Source organism: Oncorhynchus nerka, linkage group LG26, assembly GCF_034236695.1.
Source record: "Oncorhynchus nerka isolate Pitt River linkage group LG26, Oner_Uvic_2.0, whole genome shotgun sequence".
Classification (NCBI taxonomy): Eukaryota; Metazoa; Chordata; class Actinopteri; order Salmoniformes; family Salmonidae; genus Oncorhynchus; species Oncorhynchus nerka.
The window spans coordinates 17,351,354-17,360,469 of record NC_088421.1 but is presented as its reverse complement, the minus strand read 5'-3'; positions in this window follow the sequence as shown (position 1 = coordinate 17,360,469).

The window sequence follows — 9,116 nt, the reverse complement described above, 5'->3', positions numbered from 1 at the left end:
TGTGGTGGAAAAACCAATCTCGATATACAAAAGCTTTATTTGAACATGCGTGGGAAAATCTATTAAATTCGCTATTTGTTCTCACAGACAGACATCTTATACAGAGCGAGGATGGAGGGGTGTTTCACATAGCCTTCAAATGAGTCTGGTACTTCTGCTTATCACCACAGATAGTAGAGAAAGAGAAATACAAATCATATCAAGGACACGTCCACTCTCCCACACATCACGGGTAACTGTAACCATGAAACAGTTATAAAACAGACTACAAAAACTTAAAGGGCAACTTGAAACCGTGTGATTTAGCAATATTACAGAAACTAACAGGAACAGGTTGGCCTGCACCTTCTTCAGGCCATATAATATAACAAAATACATTTTTTTCCACAACTGTGATGAAAATTCCAGATTGTCTTCATAATCAAATAACATGCAGCACAGACACCCTTACATACCCGACAAGACATGCCACCAGGGGTCTCTCCACAGTCCAAAACTAATTCACTGCAATGATGGGGATCCGAATAAACCAATAAGCACCATAAAAGGGGCCATTGATTACAATGTACACAGTTTATTAGGTACACTATCCTGTTCACGAAAATGGTTCGCTCCTACAGACAGTGAGTCAGGTGGCCGTGGCTTACTTTACAAAGCAGGCAGATGGGCATAGAGGCATTCAGCTACTGTTCAATTAAACATTAGAATGGGCAAAACGAGTGACCTAAGAGACTTTGAGTATGGTATGATCGTAGATATTAGGCGCACGCACTGGTTCCAGTATCTCAGAAACTGCCAGCCTCCTGAGCTTTTCATGCACAACAGTGTCTAGGGCAGCGGTCACCCACTGGTCGACCACAATCAACTGGTCGATCACCAAGGCATTCCTAGTTGATCACCAAACATTTATGTAAAAAAACAACGATAAAGCTTTGCTTTCCTATTTTTTTTTAAATTAATTTTGCGCTGTTTGCAGTAGGTGCAATTCAGCAGCCCTAACGCCGAAGGCAAAGTGTTCCCATTTTGAACCATTTCATGTGTCTGAAGATAGAACTCCGCTTACCCGGCATGATCAGAGAGCATATCAAGTGCACCTATAGGCCTACAACTGAGTATAGCAAAGTGTCCTAATAAGCTTGCGTTATTATTAGCGACTTGTGTACTTTATAATATTCGAGGAATATTTAACTTTCTCTGGTCATAGAGCCACAACATGAATTGGTCCATAAGGCAGAAATAATGCAGTGTTACTTAAGTTTCACCTTCAGCTGGAAGACTGTCTGGACATTATTGTCAGTGGAGGGAGGTGGAGAGGAGGGACAGTAAGTCGGGTGAGAGGCAGCCATAGCCGCAGGAAGTAGGGGTGCTGCTATTTATATGTTTTCACAAAAGTAGTGCATTAGTAGTAGTCATTAATAAGTGCATCAATATGGATTACAGTCAACATCTGCACTGAGCACATGCTCGATGTACACTCACTCGATGGACTCTAATCACTCACTCACACATACTACACTGACACTCAAATACACACACAAAACACATACACTCATGTATATTGATGCCACACACACACATTCACATTCCTTCACATACGCTGCTGCTACTCTCTGTTTATTATCTATGCATAGTAACTTTAACCCTACCTACATGTACATATGACCTAAATTACCTCGACTAACCCGTACCCCTGCACATTGTAACTCTCATTTATAGCCTCATTATTTCAATTTTATCGTGTTACTATTTTTCCTTTCGTTTATTTAACTCATTTTCCTATTTACTTTTTTGAAACTCTGCATTGTTGGTAAAGGGCTTGTAAGTAAGCATTTCACGGTAAGGTCTACCTACATCTGTTGTATTCAGCGCATTTGACAAAAACATTTGATTTGACACCTCGAATCCATGCCCACAAAGAATCCCGGATGTTCTGAAGGCAAAGGGGGGTCCGAACCGGTACTAGATGGATGTACCTAATAAACTGTCCACTGAGTGTAATATCTTTTGAATGAGATGTCGACATTGCAATGGTTTGAAATGTGGGCTTTTATTTTGAAGGTTTTAATTATTACTATACGAAAGTGATGTTATTATTTGTGCTCCTAATAGTAGGTGAGCGCGAATGATTTATGTATAATTGGTGTGCACCCAAACAAGCCAGTCCAACATGGCGTAGTTGTCTTCACCTCTCTGCCTTTGCCGGGGGATCCTGAGGGGGATACCAGCGATTAAAGGACCGGAATACAAACATTCTTTGGCATACAATTATGTTTTAGATCAATTCCGTAAAAAGTCATGTTGATGAGTAAATGAGGTTATTAACTAGCTACAACTTTAATGAAACCACGACATCTATCCACCATGGTAACGTAAGCTAATGTAGCTAACTTAGCTAGATTGCCGTGGTTAAAAATGTGTTAACGACTCCAGCCACTACTTAGCCATCCTGCAACGGGTTATCCTCAATAATAGGCCGCATTGATTTTTTTTCTCACTCGATCTGTCCAACATATCACCTTATTGCCTCTAAAATGTAAATGAAACACTATAAAGAGTTTATATAATGTGTCATTACATACCTATTTGAAGGTTTGTGTCGAATTTGAATCGGGTAAACAGCGGCTTTGAGAATGATGATCGCATGCAATGATGACGCAAAAAATGACTCGGTATCCCCCCCCCTTACCCCCGTCACTGTCCATTTCTTGTTTCTAAAGGATGAGAGAAGTGCTACATCAGGTGGAGAGAGATTGTAAGACATAAATGGTTGCTTTATGCGTGTTGTACGTGTACATGACACGTCAAGATGTAACGGAGGGTCCGTTCTTTTTCAACTTTTCTCCAATACTATAGAGCCATTACCATGTCAATCAACGCTTGAATAGAAACCTAGTTCACACCCCCGATTTTGAAGTCAACACAGTCGCTACAGTCCAATTAGTTTTCTTTGTAGCCTCGTTTGAATGTTGCAGTTGCGCACATTTGTACGGAATGGGGTGAGTTTACGTTAGCTGGCTAGCTATTTATTTTCATGAACTGAAGTTCAATTTCAATAGTTGAACAACAAGTGACAACCTAGCTAATACTTACTCACAAGGATTCCTAAATCATTGTTAAGAATAATGAAAATGACTGCAGTTTCTACTGGTCATTGTTTTTAGGCTGGTTCAGGCTGGTTGTATTTTTAGCTAATATCATCTGATTCCGATATGTTCACTGATATATGCATCCCTAATTGAATATCTGTTTGACAGGCATTGACATATTGTGAGTGTCAATGAATACGGTCTGATGTTGCTGGATTCTTTTTTGCGAATGTGGGCCTGGTAAAAAAAAGATTGATATAGCTCTATCAATCTAATCATAGCATTCCTTTCTTCTTGGCAAATGTGTTAATAATCATTCAAACTCATAAACTTAACAAATGTAGGCTTCATTCAAACAGGCCATAGCCCAACAATGAGATGGGGACACGGCTATATATTCACCCAGACCCCACCGACTACATCCTCTTTAGTTAATAGATGTGATGTAGTATGCAACGTAATAAAGTTAGCCACCCCCCCCCCCCTCCAATTGTATTTGTCTCATGCTTTGTGAACGGGTCCTTTTCCAACAATCCAGAGAGAAAGTGAAATAGTGACAGGGGGAATAGATACACAGTGAATAACAAATCAAAAATAACATGGCTATATACAGGGAGTAGTACCAGCGTGTCGATGTGCAGGAGTAAGAGGTAATTGAGGTAGCTGTACATATAGGTAGGGGTAAAGTGACTAAGCAAAGGGGTGGGTAATAGACAGTAGCATCAGCAATGTGGTGAGTATGAAAGTCAGTGTGTGTGTTGGGATGTCAGTGTTCAGTTGTGCAACTGACTAGGTATCCCCTTTCCTTTAGAAAGTCTACACCTTTAACTTTTTTTCACATTTTACTACCTTAAAATTCAATCCTAAAAGAGATTAAATTATTTGTTTCTACTGATCTAACAACCTACTCCTCATTTTCAAAGTGAAAGAATGTTAGTACATTTTTCTAATCAAAATAAGTTGGACAAGTCTCTAACTGTTAGAAATATTATGAATAAATGAATAAACAATATCTTCATTTTAAATAGAACTGTAACTAAGTAAACTTATACTCTGTTTTATTATATCTGATTAACAATATGAGTTCATGAGAAGGGATTGTGTGACACAGACAAGGAGTAATTAAAGTTAATGAACACCATTCCAACTAGGAAGAAAGAAATGGGTTGTGGATTAAGTAAACAGATAAGGTAGTTAACCTATGGTTGAACCGACGAAACTTAGCTCTGGGGTGTTTTAGATAAGACAGTGAGTGCATTCCTAGGTTTTCTGTTGATTAGAACTGTCAGCTAAGTGGTGATTGATAATGTTGAGGGGTCAAAGGTTAATTCAGTTATGTTGTGTGACCTGTGAGTGTGTTAGTGAGTTAGAATTAACTTTTAACCTCACTTGATTCTAGGTCGGGAGGAGGGGATTCATTCTAGAAGCAATGAAATTACGTCATGTTATTGTATATAAACTGTTGCTCATGGTAACGTGGCAGCGCATTCCGAGAATAAATTCTGTTACCTATTATTGAAAAGACTGGTCTCCGTCTATTTTATGCATACAAGAATCTTACAAATTCTCATAAAATAGATTAAGCGAATTCAATAAATGAATACATATTGGTATAATTAAATTACAGTAACACTAATTCCCTGAGTTAATCATTGGTGGAATCACCTTGGGCAGCAGTGAATCATTTGGAATAAGATTCTACCAACTTTTCCCAACTCTTCGGGTTATATACTCAGTTGCTAGTTTTATTAGGTACACCACCCCGTTCACAAAAATGGTTAGCTCCTAGAGACGGTGAGTCACGTGGCCATGGGTTGCTATATAAAGCAGGCAGACGGGCATTGAGGCATTCAGTTTCATGTTTGCTTGAACGTTAGAATGGGCAAAACGAGTGACTTAAGCGACTTTGAGCATGGTATAATTGTTGGTGCCAGGCGCACCGGTTCCAGTATCTTAGAAACGACCGGCCTCCTGGGCTTTTCACGCATGACCTGCTAGATGGCCGAATGGTAAGGAACATCAGATTTGCCACCAATGCTCCTTTTATATGACACATCACTGCACTTTATACTCCTCTTTACACTGGTCATATCTGTATACCCGTCGCAAGACCCACTGGTTGATGCTTATTTATAAAACCCTCTTAGGCCTCACTCCCCTATATCTGATATATCTACTGCAGCCCTCATTCTCCACATACAACACCCATTCTGCCAGTCACATTATGTTAAAGGTCCCCAAAGCATAAACATCCCTGGGTCGCTCCTCTTTTCAGTTCGCTGCAGCTAGCGACTGGAACGAGCTGCAACAAACACTCAAACTGGACAGTTTTATCTCAATCTCTTCATTCAAAGACCCAATCATGGACACTCTTACTGACAGTTGTGGCTGCTGTTTATGATATATTGTTGTCTCTACCATCTTGACCTTTGTGCTGTTGCCCAATAATGTTTGTACCATGTTTTTGTGCTGCTACCATGTGTTGTTACCATGTTGTTTTTGTGTTGCTACCATGCTGTGTTGTCATGTTTTGCTGTTATGTTGTTGTCTTAGGTCTCTATGTAGTGTTGTCTCTCTTGTTGTGATGTGTGTTTTGTCCTATATTTATAGTGTATTTATTTTTTCAATCCCAGGCCCCCGTCCCCACAGGAGGCTTTTTGCCTTTTGGTAGGCTGTCGTTGTAAATAAACATTTGTTCTTAACTGACTTGTCTAGCTAAATAAAATAAAGAAATTAACAGTGTCTAGGGTTTACCGAGAATGGAGCAACAAACAAAAAACATCCAGTCAGCGGCAGTCCTGTGGGCGAAAAATAGCGTGTTGAAGGAGAATGGTAAGAATTGTACAAGCTAACATGCGGGCCACAAACAGGGAAATAATGGCGCAGTACAACAGTGGTGTGCAGAACAGCATTTAGGAACGCACAACAGATCTACACAACCTACTCTTCATTTTCACGGATGGGCTATTGCAGCAGACGAGCACACTGGGTTCCACTCTATCGGCTTAAAACAAGAAGAAGCGGCTCTAGTGGGCACGGAATCACCAACACTGGACAATTTGAGGAGTGGTTTAAAAATTGCCTGGTCCGACTAATCCCGGCGCTGTTGCATCATGCTGATGGCAGTCAGGATTTGGCAAAAGCATCATGAGGCCATGGGCCCCATCCTGCCTGGTGTCAATGGTACAGTCTGGTGTCCGTGGTGTAATGGTGTGGGGAATGTTTTCCTGGCACACATTAGGTCCCTTGATACCAATTGAGCAACGTTTGAATGCCATAGCATATCTGAACATTGTTGCTGACCAGGTGCATCCCTTCATGGCTACAGGGGGATCTGACCACTGAGTGTATATTCATTTGTTTTGGTCAAAATGGCTCAAGCTCATTAAATTAGTTTGGGAATCATTGATGGTCTGCAATATTCAAACCTTGTCTCTGTTTTTCAAGCAGTTTTAAGACCACTCAGGAACACTCCAAGTCTTGGAAAGACATTCTGGTGTGTCTTCCACATTAGAATGTGTTTAAAACTCCTATCCCAAGGTTAGGTTTTCAGAAGACAAACTTTTCCTCAAACTTTTTACCTGGGCTGTGCTCCTTCTTTAAAAATATTTATTTTGATCCTAACAAACTCCCTAGTCCCTGCCGATGACAAGCATACCCATAACATGATGCTGTCACCACCAGTACTTGAAAATAGAGAGAGTTTCACTCGTGGCGTTTTTAATTTAGACCCCCAAAAATAATTTGCCATGTTGTCTTGCAGTATTACTTAACAGCCTTGTTGCAAACAGAATGGGTGATTAGGAGTTTTTTTTCCCCCACTTCTTTTCACTTTGTCATACAGGGCAGTAATATGAAGTGAAAGGACTGGGAAGTTTGTTAGGATCAAAATAAATATGAAAGGAGCACAGCCCAGGTAAAGCTACAGAAAAACCCACCTCTGTCTTCTGAAAACCTAACCCTGGGATAGGGTTTTATTTTTCAGTGGGACAAATATTTTAATGCAGAAGACACACCAGAATGGCTTTAAAAGTTGTTGATTGTTCCTGAATGGTCCAGTCAGTTTATTTTTTAAATGTATTTTTATTTTTTAAAGCCGATATTAAATATTGCTGTCCAATGATTTACAACCAAATGTACTGAGCTTGAGAAATGTTGATTTTTAAAAACAATGGATATACAGTATTTTGCCTTAACCTCAAGGATCCACCCCTTTTTTCTCTCTCCAAATTTCGCTTAAAATTACATACCCAAATCTAACTGCCTGTATCTCAGCCCCTGAAGCAAGGATATGCATATTCTTGGTACAATTTTTAAAGGAAACACTTTGATGTTTGTGGAAATGTCGGAGAATATAACACCAATAGATCTGGTAGAAGATAATACAAAGAAAAAAACAAGTGTTCTTTTGTATTTTTTTTGTACCATCTTTGAAATGCAAGAGAAAGGACATAATGTACTATTCCAGCCCAGGAGCAATTTCGATTGTTGCCACTAGATGGCAGAGTATGTGCAAAGTTTAGACTGAGCCAATGAACCATTGCATTTCTGTTCAAAATTTTGTATCAAGACTGCCCAAATATGCCTAGTTTGTTTAACTTTTTGATGTTCAAAATTGTGCTCTATCCTCAAACAATAGCATGATATTATTTCACTGTAATAGCTACTGTAAAGTGGACAGTGCAGTTAGATTAACAAGACTTTAAGCTCTCTGCCAATATCAGATATGTCTATGTCCTGGGAAATGTTCTTGTTACTTACAACCTCATGCTAATCGCATTAGCCTACGTTAGCTCAACTGTCCCATGGAAGGGACACCGATCACAAAGAAGTTAAGAGCTGTGCAAAGTTGGTAGAATCATAATGAAGTTATTCACAGCTGTAATGGTTGCCAAAGATGCTTCCACCAAGTATTAACTGGGGTTTGAAGACACACAATCAAGACATCTTGTATTTGTTTATTAATTTGGAAAATGTTCTATAGCTTTCTTTCACTTTGAAATTGTGCAGTACTGTAGGTTGTGTAGCTCTGCAATCCCTTTTTTTAGATTTTATTTGAAGGCAGCAAAATGTGAAGACAAGTGGGTGTTTACTTTCACTAGGCACTTTATATTTCTTTAGTAAATGTATCATATATATTTGCAAGTGTAATTGCGGCATAAATTCACCTTCAAGATGGCAATGTTAGTCCTCTATGTTAGTGTCATTGTTACGCATGGTTTATACATGCTTTTTATCTTAATTCTGACCATATTTTTTTAGATCACTGGGGAGAATTATTGTCTTGCTCAGGAGGAGGCCCTCCATGCTTCGCACAGCTACCTCTGTCTGCTCATCTCCACACGGCAACACATGGCTCTCTACGACATCTACCATGGGAAAGGGCAGCATGACACAGAGGAGATGGCAGGAATTGTGGGACTCAGGCTGCCCACCCAGCCTGGGGGGAAGGGCTGGGAGAAGTGAAGGAAGGGAGAAGACTCTCATACCACACCAGAGGGTTGTAAAATCATCACGCTGGACCTAATGCTATTTTGCTCTTTTATAAAACAGAGGAAGAGATGAAGGCTGCTATGAACAAGGGCTGTGATTTGTTATTATACAAGGGAGGATCAAAGCTATTAGAAATATGAGATTCCCAGCTCTCCCTACCACTCCACACTTTGTGTCGGTCTTGAGACAATGGCTGCAATTAAAATATTTGTAAATAATGGGACAACTTTTGCCAATTAAAGTATGAATCACTTTTATCAGGTCACCATGACATCTCACTTTTCTTGCAATCCATATGCTGCTAGTGGCTGCTAATAATCTTCTAATAAAACAACCAATTCAATCTAACATATAAAATGAAGTAATATCCCTTTTGATCTCAATTCAGTAAGGTTTACTTGGAGCAATGTATGATGTTCAGGTAAAGCATTCATACTCGGCAGATAAAACTGATGTGAAGTAATTCAGTCATATTTATATTTTAAAGGATATCAGGCAATTAAAATTCCTGGTTAATTAAAAGATGAAGCATTACAA